The following is a 16,475-nucleotide window of genomic DNA, read 5'->3' on the forward strand; positions in this document are numbered from 1 at the left end:
GTAATGCTATGTTCTGGTTATCTATTGCTGCCTAATCAGGCTCCTCTAAACTTGGTGACCTAAACAGCACCCGTTTCATTATGTGTTGTGACTTTGTAGATCAGGAATGAGGCAGGGCTCAGCTGGGTGATTCTCCTGCTCCAGATGGTTTGGGATCACCCAGTGGCTTGTGGCTAGTGGTGGCTGATGCAGAGGGTCCAAAACAATTTTACTTGCATACTTGGCACCTTGGCAGGGATGCCTTTAAGGCTGGATTTGCGGGGCACGTCTCTCTCCACGTAGACCCAAGGCCTCTCCATATGGTCTCTCCAGGAAGATGGCCGGTCTTCCAACAGAACAGTTCAGGTGTCTGACATCAGGTGTTCGTAAAGCCAAGATTGAAGGCCCTCCTTTGGGGTCCCAACGTTCCACATTTCTTCCTCACCTTCTTTCCCTCTACCTCACTCCAGCCCTGCCTGACACACCCATTCTCTGTGCCCAGAACTGCCACAGTGCCCCCTCGGGTGCAGTCAAGTCACAGTGCAGCCCAGAAACACAAGGAGAGGAAAGAGACCCCATCTGTCTGTGTCCATCTCTGACCCAGCGGCCAACAGCAGCCAGTATCAGACTTCTTTTTCCAGGAATCAGCATAGACTACCCGGAACCATCAAATCTGAGATATGAAAGATACCCTAAAAGATCATCTAGTTCAACATCCTAATTTTGCAGATAAGTGAGGCTAGGAGATATCCAACAACCTGGATCACAAGCCCTAATTGCAAAGGCAAGCCTCAAACCCAGGAGCTCTGATCGCAGATTCAAGGAAGTGTTTACTGGGTGCCTACTAGGTTCACAGTGAAGCACTTACACTGACAGAAGAGGTGCAAAGTTGAGGGCTATGCCGTCCTGGGTGTCCAAGAATTTACAATTCAGCAGAGGGCAAGAGTAAAGAAATGTAGGTAGTATAAGAAAATAAGACTTGGGCGCCTGGGTGGCTCAGTTGGTTAAGCGCCCAACTTCGGCTTGGGTCATGATCTCACGGTTCGTGAGTTCAAGCTCCACATCAGGCTCTGTGCCAACGGCTCGGAGCCTGGAGCCTGCTTTGGATTCTGTGTCTCCCTCTCTCTCAGCCCCTCCCCCCTACCACGCTCTGTCTCTCTCTCAAAAATAAACATTAAAAAAAGAAAAAGAAAATAAGACTTGTAGACAGCATGCGGTGAACATCTACAGAAGGGTAAATCTCATCTGGCAAGAGAGTTCAGGAAGGGATTTCTGAAGATCTGGATTGATACTGGCTTTTAACGATGGGTGAAACTTTCAACTGGTGACAGCACAGCAGTGGGGGGGGGGGGAGGGGGGGGGGTTCCAGGCAGACACATCACGAGCAAAAGGAGACAATAGCCAGGGATGAGGGTGGATGGCAGGGTGAGCAGTGAGGAAGTGATTTTGCATTATCCCCACTCGGACACAGTCACCCTGGAGAGCTGGAGTGCACACTGTGCAGACAGACATCCAGCCTGCGACCAGTCTGTGGTGGTTCAGTCAGATGCTTTCCAGCTAAGTCTCCTACTGCAGCAGGATTAGCTTTCTGTTCTAGGCCAACTATTCTTGATAGTGATCTCCGTGGATGCCTTTGGAATATCCCGATGCCTGGGTCCCACCCCAGAATGAAAAAGCTAGATTCTCTGGGATGGGACCCAGGTCTTCATTTTCTTTAACTCCCCAGGTGATTTCATTTATTTTTTAAAAAAATGTTTATGTATTTGTGTTGAGAGAGACGGCACGGGGGGAGGGGCAGAGCGAGAGAGGAGAGAGAGAATCCTAAACAGTCCCCATGCAGGGCTCGATCTCAAGAACTATGAGATCATGACCTGAGCCAAGATCAAGAGTGAGACACTTAACCCACTGAGCCACCCAGGCGCCCCTCCCCAGGTGATTTTAATGTTCTGGAGCGCCGTTCCTCCAGAATCACATGGAGGGCTTATCAAAACATTGGGGCGCCTGGGTGGCTTAGTCAGTTAAGCCTCTGACTTGGGCTCAGGTCATGATCTCGCGGTTCGTGAGTTTGAGCCCCTCATCGGGCTCTGTGCTGACAGCTCAGAGCCTGGAGCCTGCTTTGGATTCTGTGTCTCCCTCTCTCCCTGCCCACCCCTGCTGGCGCTCTGTCTCTCAAAAATGAATAAACATTAAAACAAATTTTCTTTAAAACATAGATTACTGGTTCCCACCCCCCAGAGTTTCTGGTGTAGAAACCAGAAAATTAGCATCTCTAACATGCTCCCGTGTGATGCCCATGTCACTAGTCCCTGGATCACACTCTGAGAACCACTGCTCCTGACAACTGATCTAACCAGTTACACTTTGAAGCCATGTCCTCAGAAATTCTATCATTGAAAACAGAACTCAGGTCACAGACTGTGTAGCCCAAAGCCCTGCTGTTCCACGTGTGGTCCATCCCTGGACCGGCCTTGACATTTGCCTGGGAGCTTGTTAGAAAATGTAGACTCTCAAACCGCATGCCAGACCCAGGCAGTCAGAATCTTTTAACAAGATTGCCCAGCTGACTTGAAGGCACAGGAGTTTGACAAGCTCTCTTCTTGAGCTGAGTTCTGAGTGTTGATTCCTCAGGGACACCTGAATCTTGATAGGATCGCAAGATGAGCAGAGGTCTTCAGGTATGGAAGCTATAATGACTTACCTGAGATGGGCCAGTGACACATTGGTAGCACAGGAGTCACCTAAGCTTTTTAATACATAAACCATGAGTTGGAAAATAGTAGCTAGAAAACAAAATCCAACAGGTTTTGTGTGTACGTTTTTTTGTGGTTTTGGTTTTTTGTAGACTTTTGCAGTTTATTAAGCATTTTGACCTTTGGCTGGTTCTGCATCTGTTAAAAAATGTTGACATAGCCAACTCAAGCACAAGTAAAGGGAAACTTAATCGCTTAACTGTCAGGAGTACCCACTACTTTAAATCTCTTTCCTTCACGCCTACCAGTGGGTGGCCCCAGGCCATTTGCACAGCATTTGGCCTAGTTCCAGATGGGATGAAGTTGCTATTTGGAATTCAGGTATTGATTACCTCTTTCACAGTGCTCTGATACCCAATCAACACTAAATGCTCCCAACTGCCTCATAGTTTCTTGCCTAAAGGGTTTTTCTTCCTCCTCACTGTGTGGAGAGTGAGGATCACTCAGCAAAATCCATTTCTCCCAGTGCGTTTGGAATTCACCTCCTCTTCAGGTGACTTGTTCTAAACCAGCTATGCCGATGCATTACCATGGGCAAGATAATGAAAGTCTTCCTAACCCCTTCCGGAGATCCAGACGTCTTGCCTTACGTCTTTGTCCAATTAGTTCAATTTAATCCTACTCAGTGGAGGCGAAGCAGGGTTCAGGCTGCTGCTGTGTCTCATTTCCAGTTGGGTCCCTCTGTCACCTTTTGCCAGTCTCACGATCTGTAGGATTGTTCCAAAACATGAAGTGGGGTCTCTCGTGGCAAAGAAAAAAAAAATCACCCGGGGAAGTCGCTGCAGGTCTATTTAGTGGTGCAGGCGTGTATTAAATGCCACACTGGCGAGGCTCCAAGCAAGACAGTTCCTCATGGGGATTCTTGCTGTCTGCACAGGATGTTGTGTTTTTCTATTCTATTTTGTTTTCTTATCGTATGATTTATCTATTTATAAATTTATTTTTTATTTTCTTGCATTTTTCTATTTTTCACAAAAGAACACCATCGTCTGGGGAGGAGAGAAAAGTTTTGGCTCACCTGAAAGAAGAAAAGTCACATTAACGCCGATACAAGAATGAGGTCTCCCGCCAGAATGATCAGTTTTCTTGTCAAGGTACAGGTGGTTTTCCTATGGCTAGACACAGTTACCAAAAGGATTCTAGTTTGGCTGATCAAGTTCTTTTAACTGGGTGTTATCTTGTGGCAGGAAGGGATCTTGTGGCAGGAAAGGAGAGGGTGAACTCTGCTGGGAAGGTTTCTTTGCTGTGCATACAGGGGTGGGCAGCTTTGAGGAAAAGAATGTAGAAAAAATGAGGGGTTGTGAACTTGCTTCATCACGGAGGAATTATCTGCATTGCAAAAAGACTCTGCCACAAGGGCCCAGGACTCAGAAAATTGGAGCTGGAGCTTTGAAGGAAGCTGGCTGGCTGGGTCTTTCTGGATGGCAGTACCCACAGAGGTATACCACCCCCCCAGCATCTGTTTCTTGCCCTTGTAGATCCAGAATCTCAGTTTGGAAATACAGAGTTGACAGGGCTCTGTGGGACTGACTACCACTGATCTAACTCAGAGGGGTCCAAAGTATAACTTAGTTATGTGTTGGTTTACTGTGGGATTCTCCCCTTTACATTATTAATTCATCAGATTTTACTAAGGGCCTGTTAGAGGCTCAAACTCCCTGCCCTCATGCTGCATACATTCTAGGAGTGGTAGGGAGGGGGGCAGATAGATGATAAACAAATACATATCTAGTATGTGAGGAGGCAATATGTGCTACCGGGAAATTAAGGAGAAAGTGTTGGGGTGGAAGGTGAGGATAGGGATTCGATCCTATTTCAGTTAGGGATGTCAGGGAAAGCTGGAGACATCGGAGCAGAACGCAGAAGCAGCTAGACCCAGAGATTTCTGCAGGAGGGATACCCGGGGCAGAGTCGCAGCAAGTGTGAAAGTGAGCGTGTACTCGATGTGTTCAGGGAACCGCAAGGAGGCCAGAGTACCTGCAGAGAAGTGGGGAGTGGGGGGTGACATCAGAGAAGTATCCAGGGCCAGGTCCCTGGCAGGCCTTCGTAAGGATTTCAGCTTTTGCTCAAAGTGAGATTTTGAGCTGAAGAATGACATAATCTGATTTACATTTTAATGGCATCACTCTGGCTGGCTCTGTGGAAAATAGATGGAGGGGTGGGAGGGGGGGGGGAGGCCAGGGAAGAAGCAAGATTAGTCAAGATGCTTTTGTAACAGTGAGGCAGGAAAGGAGAGTGGTTTGGACCAGAGGCCAGGGCAACACAGGCTGTGTGATCAGGGGTCAGATCCCGGGTACATTTTGAAGTAGACCCCCCCGGTATTTGCTGATGGTTTGCTTGCAGGGTGGGAGAGGAAAGAATAGAAGCAAGGATGGCTCCCAGCTTTTGGCGTGAGGAGCTGGAGAACGAAGGCTCCATGTGCTGTGAGCAGGAAGGAGAAGCCTCGTGGATGTGTGTGCTGTGTTGCCGGGGAAGAAGCAGGAGCCCAGTCTGGGAGATGTTAATTTTGCCGTGCCCGTTAATATATCTGGAGATGCATGCCACGGGATGCATGCGTCTGGAACTCGGTAGAGAGATCCAGGCTGGAGATATAAATTTGGGAGTCACAGCTTGTAGGTGGCATTTCAAATCCTGACGGTAGCTGAAACTGCAGAAGTGAGAGTGTGCATGTTGGCCCGAACTCTATCCGGGATTCTCCAACCGGTAGAGGCCAGTGAAATGAAGAATGCTCTGCAGAAAAGACTGATAAGAAACAGCCAGAGAGGAGGGAGAGGAACCAAGAGAGATCAGGGGCCAGAAGCCAACAGAGGGTGTTCCGAGGGCGAAGTGACAGGCTGTGTCAGATGCTGCTGACGAGCGGAGTAACATGGGGACAGACATCACTCCGGGAATCGGGAACCAGGAAGTCAGGGCTAACCTTGACAGCAGCAGTTGCAATAGAGAGGTGGGAACCGAAGTTGGACTGGATGGGATTCAAGAGGGAAGGAAAGAGAGGAAGCGAGGGTGGCGGGGGTGAGTACAGGGATGTCAAGAGTTCCACTGTAAAGGGAAACACAACTGAGCTAATGGCTGAGGAGGGATTGGGGTCAAGGGGGTGTTTGGGGGTTTTGTTGTTTTGTTGTTGTTGTCGTTTGGTTTGAGGATGGAAATATAGCAGAGCGGGTTTTCTGGGGAGGGGAACGGCTTTTGGAGGGATGAGCCCGGCCGGGAGAGAGGGGATAAGGTCAGGCACACGGATGTAGGACGGGCCTTAAATCAGAGCAAGGCAGTTCACCCGTAGCAGCAGAAGGGAAACCAAAGTGTACATTAGTCGTGATGATGGGAGCGGGTGGTCTTCTGTTCTCAGTGAAGTAGGCTGCAGGGTGTCAGCCGAGATTGACGGGGACATAGGGGGAGCGCTAAGATGTTTGAGGAGGAAGAGGAGGCCAATGGTGTTGTCTAGGACAGTAAGACTGCCAGCGATCTAGAGCAGTGGTTCCCAAAGTGTGGTGCCGGGCGGGACCCACAGCACGAGCGTCATCTGAGAATTCACCAGAAATGCACATTCTCAGGCCCACTCCAGCCCTCCCGTGGCGCCAAGTCCGGCCTTCTGTGCTCTGGCAAGCCCCCAGGGGACTCTGATGCACACTCACGTCCGAGAAGTGCTGCTGTAGGAATAAATATATCGTGTGTTGCCAGGTAGCCGGAAGGGCCTCCTTGAGGTCAGTGGTCGTGGATCTTGAGTGAAGTCAGTCAGTGCGACTCATCCAAGCGCATCCTGATAATGCCATCCCCCTTCCAGCGATCCCACCGGGGCTGGACAGAGCATCCCGTTCTAGCTAACACGGCAGGAGGAAAAGTCCGCGGGGAAAGGCTTCTAGCAAAGCTTCCCTCGGTCTTGAGAATGAACTCAGGGAAGACATGATCTCTCTTTGCTTCTGGCTTTTGTGGTGCGAGGATGTGGCGGCTGTCTTCTGACGGAGGAGAACAGCCCGAGGACGAGGCCAGGAGGTGAGGAGGGCAGAGGAGGAAGTGAAGGGACAGGTGGCTGACGATGCCGTTTGGCCACTGGACCAACCCAGAGCTGCCCCATCTCTGGGCTTGCTGATGCGGAAGGTACAACAGACTCACGCTCCGTCCCCCAATCCTTGCCTGTGAAACCATGCCCTTATAAAGAGTAAGGGAAGACCATGCTTTTGAACACAGCTTCTACCATCCCACCAGTGTAGTTCCCATTAGTGCGTTGGTATCCTGGTTCGAATCACACACGTTTTGTTCATATACAACTTTCTACTACGTGGGCGAGAGTGGCGGTGAAGGAAGGCACCAGTGCGTCTGGGGCCTCCCCAGAGTACTCCAACCTCAAGCCTGTCCTAGTGTGAACCCTTGCTTTGTCTAGGACACCAGCCGGCCTTGGACCTCGCAGACGGAGGCTCCCTCGCCGCCCAGCACACCGGGCACTGGGCAGCTCAGCTGGGCAAAACAGGCCTGGAAACTGGGCGCAGAGAGCAAATGCCACGGCCCGGAGCACGGCCGCCCCTCACCCCAATGAAATCTCTCACCCGTTTGTAAATCCCATAGCCCATTTCAAGTCTCCCCCCAGGATGACCCATTTCATTCCGAGTGCCCCCTTCCTACACAAGCGGAACCGCCCCTCCTGTCGAGAACCTTCCTTCCTGGAGGAAGCGCGCACTCCCTCCTCATCCTCCATGTTGCTCCTGACCCGAGTTCAGGTCCCAGTGGGGTCCTTTCACTTCCTACCTTTCTTCTTTCTTCTCCTTGGCAATCAGTGCCTGTGGGGCCTTCCCCTTGACTGTCACATGTCCTTGCAATTCAGCAGAAAGACGAGTTACCTTTGAGGCTCACTTTCAAAGCTCAAGTTGGGATCAGCCATTACCTTTGAGCTCAGCTCATGGATGCCATTTGGACAAACACCGTGTGTGCCCTGGGCATCGAAAGGAGCAGAACCCCGTGACCTGTATAACTTTTAAGGGTAGACTTTCTCTCTCACGCTTAGCGGAGGGGTCCTCGAGTTCTCCACCAAACAGGTTGACGTGGAGGCTGCTGGCATCTTGAACGCTATTTTATTATTCACAGCTTTCTTGTTACTGCTTCACGCTTGGTGCTGAAGGTTGCTGGCTTTGGCTCGGGCGCCTGTGAGGAGCCACTGACCAAAGGTGGCATCAGAGAGACTTGGCGGTCTACCTGGGGAAAGAGACATTTCACACCTGTGTGAGGCAGGGAGTGCAGGAAGAGGGAGAGACCAGATTGCATACAGCACCCACAATAAAAGAGCAATAGCGAAACAGTAAAACAATCCACTAAAGGAACAGGGGACACAACCACATGCAGAGGGTGGGTGACCCATGGACTGCTGGAAAACTGGCACAAGGGACATCAGCCTATGGTGACTAGGTCTCCCCACACCTGTTTGCAAAGAGCCGGTCAGAACAGGCTGGGGCAGGGCAGCACCTGGATGTGAGAGCCAGCCCATACCCTGAGCACTGGCAGGGACCGCTGGGTATGCCTCAAGGGCCCGGCTCACTCTCCTACAAAACCGTGCCCTCAGTGGAATCGTGAATGGCTAGGACCCCTTGCAAAGGCCACGTTACTTCAGACTGGAATCTCTTTGCAAACCCGGGGTCCCAGACTGGATCTGGCATCTCTAGGAACACAGGACTAGCTGCTTCACCCACGTGCCCTTCTACTAGTCCTGGGGCCTCACAAGAACAGTGAGTGTCCCCTCAGAGATGAGCTCAGAGCTTGGCACAAGTCTGTTCCCCTCGAAAGTTTTTTGAACTGAAAGCCTAGACCAGGGGTAGGCAAATGGTCTCTGTTGCAGATCTACGTCAACTGTGAAAACAGCCACAGATAATTATGTAAACAAAGGAGCAAGGTGATGTGCTGATGCAACTTTGTCATATGGATGTTGACGTTCAAAACTTCGTATGATTATCCCTTGCCATGAGATATTCTTTTGATTTTTTTTCCAACCACTTAAAAAAGGTAGAAGTCACTCTTCGCTTCTTGGCTGCACCAAAACAGGTCACAGGCCAGATTTGGCACACAGGTTGTCGTTACTGACGCCTGGCCTAACATATCAAAAAAGGCTCACTTCCTGTTTCCAAGGGGAGTAAGCCTAGCTCTTCCATCCATACTTTTTAGTCTCTTAAAAGCCACTGATATGGGCATGGCTCAATAGTTGGATCACTCCACTCCTCCCTGGTGCATGTGTGGGCACACACATGCGCACCCACGCGCGCACACACACACACACACAGATCTATCCAACATGGCCACTGTTCTGGACACCAGGGTGTGAGAGGGGGCAGTCTCCAGGCAGCCATGATGATTGCAGATACATTTTTAGGACTGCTGGTTCTCAGTAAGAGTGAGATGTATAGGGGCGCCTGGGTGGCTCAGTCGGTTAAGCGTCCGACTTTGGCTCAGGTCATGATCTCACAGTCCGTGAGTTCAAGCCCCGCGTCGGGCTCTGTGCTGACAGCTCAGAGCCTGGAGCCTGTTTCAGATTCTGTGTCTCCCTCTCTCTCTCTCTGACCCTCCCCCATTCATGCTCTGTCTCTCTATCTCAAAAATAAATAAACGTTAAAAAACAATTAAAAAAAAAAAAGAGTGAGATGTATAGACTGTCAGTGACTTGAGCCTGATATATCTTTCTGCCCCACTACCTTCACTCCAGCCCATATAGGCCAAGGGTGGGAGACCATAACTAGTGGGAGAGAGACCGGGTAGCAAGGAAAGTTAACAAGTGGTCTGCAGTCAGGGCAAACATCCTACGGGACCAGCGCCATAGGCTGAACACCCACCTTCACCTCTGCCTGCTCAGACCAGCGCCAGGTCTAGAAAAGATGGCCTCCAGGCCTCAGAGGACACTCCTTCTGTCCAGAGGATGCTTCTTCATGGGGGTCAATTGTAGAATGAGATTAGTGTCAGGGCCTGCTGGGGAGCCCCAGGGAATCGCCAGACTGGCCTGTGCACATTTGAATCTCTCATTGCAGACAAAGAATTCCCAGAGAAAGTTTCTCATGCCGAGTTGGAATTTGGCACTGCTTTGTAATAAAGTGAGAAAAGCTTCAGACTTTGAGCAAGAAGCCCCAGGTCAAGCGACCCTGAGCAGGTCACCTAACCTCTTTGAATTTCCTGCATTTCCTCATCTGACGGGACAAGAACAGTGACGCACTGCTTACCCCCCTGGATGCAAGCGTTCTACAGAACTGGCCGGAAAGGTGTGGAAGTGCCATCGCCTTAGTGAATCTTCCCCACTTTAGGTCTGCCTTTGGCCTTGACCAGTCGCGGAGTGGTGTGCGACGTCCCAGGTCTAGCAGAGCAAGATTTTGCCCCTGGATGTCGGCATCATCTTTTGGGAAGAACTAAGGGGTTCCAAAGCCTTAGATGTCCAGACATCTTGCAAGGTGAAGACAAGCCTTGGTCTTCTTCCTGCAGTCGGGCAGTGTGTGAAGCAACCTCACTGCAGAGCAATACAGAATGAGATTAAATTCACATTATATTACTTAAAATGTCATAGCACTCAGTTTCCCGGCGTATTTGTTGACACGTGATATCCGGCGGACGCTTTCTGACTTCTATGTTAGCTTGCAACGGGTCCTTTTTGTGTTTTTTTGTGTTTTCCAGGTGAGTTCTTGCTGTCCTCCTTGCACACTTTGTTTTTGCCAGGGTAAGTTGCATCCAGTGCCATCTGACTGCCCGGCTCTGCCCTCAGCCCCTCTTCCTACCCCTGAGCCCAGCGGAGGCTCCGCCCACCATCTCCCGCTTGGCTCTGCGGCTCTTCCTGGAGGAGGACACGCCCCTCTGCCTGGCCACTCAATTGTGAACCCAGACTAGGTGGTTTTCATTCTGGTGAGGGGGCTTCCGCCTCATTCCACGATTTCTTACCTGAGATGTGGTTTTTATTTTTAATACTTACGTTTTAATAGCCGATTGCCTCCGACGGACTATAGAATTATTTATTTTGCTCTGATGAATCTGTCTTCTGATCTAAAATATTAAATCCCTCTCTGTCTGGGGATTTACAGCCTGGCTGATCTAGGTTCACAAAGCTCTTCCATTAAAGGTCTCTCTCCTCTGCCAATATTTATTGCCAGAGTCACTGTTTGCCCAGAAGCTACTGTCTGCTGCATTTTCTGGGAAATGAAATTTATATCTCCTGGCACTGATGGGGGTGACATCACTGAGGCACTGTTTACATCCCTGGGGGGCATAAGCCCTGAGCCTGTCTCCAATGGGTGGCAAAGGTGGGGGGAGCAGGGGAACGGGGTGGGTTTACATAAACAAACATGTCTACCTCTTCTTGTCCCTCCCTTCCCTGCACCATCCCACCAACCGCTTGCGTTGACAGTATCATTGCATAGTTAATGGAATCTACTAAAATTGACACCTCCTCTTAAACTTGGTATTGAGTGGCAGGGGTCAATAGTGGTGGAGGAATTGGCGGGAGAAGGATGACCGACTTTTGTGTGGAGGGTGTCTGCTCAAAGGGCGATAACCGTGCCTTCCCTTCATAGCAAGTGACCCCCCCTATAGACCGAGTGACGCAGGCTTGGCCATCCTCTGTTGACAAGCGAGCTCCTTAGGGGACAGAGACTCAGTCTTGCTAATCCCTGGCGGAAGTGGGATTCGAGCCTACCTTTTCTCACTCTGTTTCCACGATCCCCTGGTTTGGTAGCATGTGCCCCGTGAGGGGTGAGTGGAGCTCTCAGCCCCAGCTCCCCCCGCCACCTGCTCTCCACAGAAGCCCCACCAGCCTCCAAATCAAGTGGGTCCAGAAGAGAGACAAAAAAACGCCCGAGCAGCAGTTCGCTGGGTACATGTAGCCTCCGCCCATGCTCTTCTCTCTTTCCCTAGTTAGCCAGCCTTCTCCTACCACATCGTGTCTATTTTCTCCAGCGAGTCTTGGTGCCATTACTACTTCCTCACCCCCATGAGCTCCTCAGCCCACTACATTCGTCTCTCCTCCCCCTCCCTGCTTCACCTGAGTTGACCACTGAGCTCCCGGCTGCCCAGCCCAGTGGAAAGCTTGAGGCCCAGGCCTGACTTCACAGGCACGGGAGGAAGACAGTGGCCCAGGGACCCATACTCTGAAGGGCCCCACGCTTGGTTTAGTGCTTCACCGTTGCTGTCTGGAAATTCTTAGTATGTTGAACAGAGCATTCCAGAATCCTGTTTTATACTGGGCCCTACGCATGACGCAGCGGATCCTGTCTTTTAAAGATGTGATTTGTGCCTCAGACATCATCCGTTGTCTACCCAGCATGCATTCTCTCTCTGTTCCTCCAACAGAACCCATTTCTTTTCAGTCACCATTGGAGACCCCTTGAGTTCGGGGAGAGGCCATTCCTCAGCCCCAGGGAATGAATCTGATTGATTAACACAGGGATGGAATCTTAAGACTCTTGGTCCGAATTGATCTAAAGGTGACCACATGACCTAGAGAGGAAAGAGGAAAGTAAAAGCTTGTTCTGGGAAAGCTTTGGTGTTCCTGAGAAAAAATGGACAGACTCAGCTGGCCTGCTTTGCTCTTTTGCGCATCCTCTCTCCTTCTGGTGTGGATATGGACACGATCGCCAAAGACACAGCAGCCATCTTGTGACAAGAGAGGGAAATCCAACACATTGCCAATGGTAGAGAGAAAGAAAGGCACTGGGCCATTGTGGAGGCACCGCCCCTCCGAACTTCCTACCATGAGGCGAACAAACAACAACAATGACATCAAAACCCTTATTTTCTAAGTCATTGCTGTGATGTTTTTCGTATTTACTGCAAATGAACTGTTTTGTAACTGCTATGACCTCTCAGCATGATTTGACACAATGCTGTCTTTTCCCTCCACTTAAACCATTCTTCCCTTGGCATTCTTCCCTTGGATACCGTGTCTGTGGATTTTTCTGATCACTTCTTATACTCCTCTCCTTAGCTCAGCCCTCGATGGTGGGGTTTGACAGGACTTCGTGGTTCATTCTTTAATTCACTGCCAGGTATTTACCGGGTGCTGCTGTGTGTCCAGCTTTATACTAAGCATGGCAGGTGCAGCCCTGATGAGAGACAAAGCCCCCCTCTCAAGAAGCTTACACTGGAGTCCTGGCCACTGCCCCAACTGCCGTGCACACTCCTCCTGCACAACCTCATTCCCTTCCTCAGTTTCCCCACACGCTGCTGTCTCATTCCTTTGCAGGACTCCACAGTGACTTACCGAATTTAACAACAGTCAACAGATCCTCCTGGAAAAAAGAAAGAGAGAAGAGGCTGAGGTGCCCCTCGGTGAGTCAGCCGTGAAATAATCTCTACCCCATATTCCCAGCCAAGATAGAAAGAGAAGACACAAAGGAGTTGGCTACCTTTTCTCCTACCTAAGCTCCAACTTAATTTTTCTGCAACACTCACGCATGTTAGGAGATTCTAAAGCAGCAAATTCCCCTGAAAGAACCCTGCCATATGTGGGGATTCTCTTTGTTTGCTTGTTTAAAAATTCTTTTTTCTCTCCAAATGTTTAATTGAAGTGCAGTTGAGCGGGGATTTTCTTTTATTTCCTATAAAAGGTACTGAAAGTTCCCATCAGGTTTAACAGTTACTGAACGGTTACTACTGTCAGACCCGAGCTCCTTACACATAAATGGTGGCAGAAAAGAATAAGAGAGGAAGTAGGAAGTGAAAATGTGTCAAATTCCCCCGGGGGCCCTCATGAAGGGAGACTGCTACTATGGATAATGGTTTTTGTTTTTTTTTTTTTAAATGTGCTTAATTTGGGAAACATTTAAAAGGTAAAAGCTTCAAATAAAACGGCAACCCACTAATTCCACGCATACGAATGTGAGGGGATTTGACCTAAAGATATAATTCAAATGACAGAAGATAACTGATCCGTAGATATGCTTATTATCTGTTGATGATAACAAAAAATTAGGAAAAACTTTTCTCACTGTTATTCATGTAGTTCACTACATTTAAAAAAAAAGTTTATTTAGGGGCGCCTGGGTGGCGCAGTCGGTTAAGCGTCCGACTTCAGCCAGGTCATGATCTCGCGGTCCGTGAGTTCGAGCCCCGCGTCAGGCTCTGGGCTGATGGCTCGGAGCCTGGAGCCTGTTTCCGATTCTGTGTCTCCCTCTCTCTCTGCCCCTCCCCCGTTCATGCTCTGTCTCTCTCTGTCCCAAAAATAAATAAAAAACGTTGAAAAAAAAAAAAGTTTATTTATATTTGAGAGAGAGAGAGACAGAGCATGAGCGGGGGAGGGGCAGAGAGAGAGGGAGACACAGAATCTGAAGCAGGTTCCAGGCTCTGAGCTGTCAGCACAGAGCCGAGCCGCGCACGGGGGGGGGGGGGGGGGGGGGGGGGGGGGGGGAAGGCGAACCCTTGAGCCTTGAGATCATGACCTGAGCCGCAGTCAGGTGCTCAACTGGCTGAGTCACCCAGGCACCCTTATTTCCCTGCGCTCTTACATTGAAGGAGAAACACTACATGATCATATCAATAGATGCTTAAAAAGCACCTCTTTTCAAACTTAATGGTCGTTGCTAATAAATATTTTTAGTAAACCAGGAATAAAAGGAACACTATTCCTTTATAAAGGTTATATGAAAAAACCCCATAACACACATTGTACTGAACAAGGAAACAATAATTCCCACCATCAGAGTTTGGTAAAACACACTACGGATCCTTCAGAGCAGGGACAATAGGCAGGTGAGTGATGAACTTGACTGAGGTACAAAGGTTAAGAGCATGCCCAAATCAGTCATCAGTACACTAAGTGATAGCTTAATGCAACATTTTGAAAAATTAAAATTGATGTAAAAACTCCTTGAAGGACAAAAATATAAAATGTACAAGTGTTACATATAGACAGGATTAGTCTTTTTCCCGAGTTTTTTCTTTTTGCTTGCATCTCTAATATGGTTCTTTAATATTCATTCAAGTATTCTTTATCTTGATTGCTGAACTTTCTGGTGCCTCTCTAAATTTTATACCTGAGACAAGTGCCTCACCTCATCCTGGGATTTGCTGAGATGGAAATGAACTTCCCTGTGGTCCCCTGTGGTGGCTTGTGCAGGACAGTAACCCATCAGTAGAGCCTTGGTTGTCTTTGTCCTAGCCTCCCTTCCTCCTGCACCTCCTCACCCCTCAGTCTAACAACTGAAGAGGGCCTAGAGTAAGGGTTTATTTTGAACAAATATTTAATGGGTGCCTCCCATGTGTCAGCACTGGAAGTACAATGATCTCCACATTCCCAGCCTCAGTGGATCTCACAGTTGGATGATGGAGAACAACAATTAAACAAGCAGGAACAATAAAGTATAGTAGGTGCCATGGTGGGGCAGGGGGATGGCTAGGAGAGCCCCGGGCAGGGCTCTGGGCTCAGTTCACCAAGTGGGAGGACAGGAGGTACAATCCCCAGTCCGAAGCCTGATTAGGAGCCGAAGGGTGGGAGGGGCTAAGGAGAAGGGTGAGGCTCTCAGAGATAACTGTTCCTGAAAAGGCTTATTTGAGGGGCGCCTGAGTGGCTCAGTCAATTAAGCATCGAACTACTGACTTCGGTTCAGGTTATCATCTCTCTATCGTGAGATCGAGCCTCGGGCCAGGCTCTGCCCTGGGCATGGAACCTGCTTAAGATTCTCCCCTTCCCTCAGCCCCTCTCCTGCTCTCATGCGTGCGTGCTCTCTCTCTCTCTCTCTCAAAATAAATATAATTTTTAAAAAGGCTTATTTGAGAATACAACAAAATCACAGTAAGGCTGGAGCCCTCAAGAGACGAGTGGCGTAGAGAGAGTAGAACAGAGAGTGAGACAGAGGGCAGGCTGTGAAGGACTTTGTAACCCACACAGAAGAGTTTGGAATGGATCCCAAGAGAAATGGGAAGATTTTGAAGCAGGAGAATGCTGGGATTGAGTTCGTGTTTCAGAAAGACCTTTCCAGCTGTGCCATGACGAATTCAAGAAGGTAAAGCTACATCCGGAAGACCAGTTAGGAGGCTGTTAGGGTAGTCGCTGGGGACTGAATGTTTGTCCCCTCCTCCGCCCCCCTTCATATGTTGAAACCCAGCCGCCAATGTCATGGTGTTTGGAGGTGGCCCTTTGGGAGGTGATGAATCATGGGGTGGAGGCCTCGTGAATAAGATTAGTGCCCTTATAAGACAGGCCCAGAGAGCTTCCTAATCCCTTCTCTCCTATCAGCATGCAATGAAAAGGCACCGACCTCTGAACCAGGAAGGGGGCTCTCACCAAGACGCTTTCGGGACTTCCTGGCCTCCAGAACAGTGAGAAAAACTTTCTGTGGTTTATCAGCCAGCCAGTCTGTGGTATTTCTTCAATAACCAGCCCAAGTGGGCTAAGTTAGTCATCTAGGGGAGAAGCCTTGGTGGTCTGATGAGGGTGGTGGCAGGGGGGTGTTGATGTATTTGCAAAACGTTGGGTAGGTATAATCAAGGGGACTTGGTGATTGATTAGATGTGAGGGGTGATGAAGAGGAAAGAATCAAGGATAACATCCAGGTTTGTGACTTGTGCAATTGATTTTTTTTAAATACATCAGTCTTACTATCTAGCAACCTTGCTGAACTTTCTTTGACGAACGTTTTCCTTGATGAACTGTTCTTGAGGAACAGTTCTAAAATCATCTGTAGATTTTCTATGTAGACAGTTCACTGACTGCATGAGTTAAGGGTGGTTTTGTGCCTCACCTTCCTGTATAATGATACGGTAGCAGTCAGAGTTCAGTCAGGAAAAGAGCACCTACTCTTG

At 49.3% G+C, this 16,475-nt stretch overlaps 1 long non-coding RNA gene across 3 annotated transcripts in view; it reads left to right on the top strand.

Moving 5' to 3' along the window:
• LOC122228507 overlaps positions 1-16,475 on the top strand; it is a 37,260-nt gene that overhangs the window by 1,479 nt on the left and 19,306 nt on the right. For 2 of the 3 annotated variants that reach the window (XR_006206623.1, XR_006206625.1), the window contains exons 2-5: positions 3,708-3,823; positions 12,919-13,004; positions 15,562-15,676; positions 15,910-15,992. This is a non-coding gene — a long non-coding RNA (uncharacterized LOC122228507). The remainder of the gene's footprint in view (positions 1-3,707; positions 3,824-12,918; positions 13,005-15,561; positions 15,677-15,909; positions 15,993-16,475) is intronic. The other variant, XR_006206624.1, reaches the window with a different exon arrangement.

This window comes from Panthera leo, chromosome C1 (assembly GCF_018350215.1).
Source record: "Panthera leo isolate Ple1 chromosome C1, P.leo_Ple1_pat1.1, whole genome shotgun sequence".
NCBI classification, from domain to species: Eukaryota; Metazoa; Chordata; class Mammalia; order Carnivora; family Felidae; genus Panthera; species Panthera leo.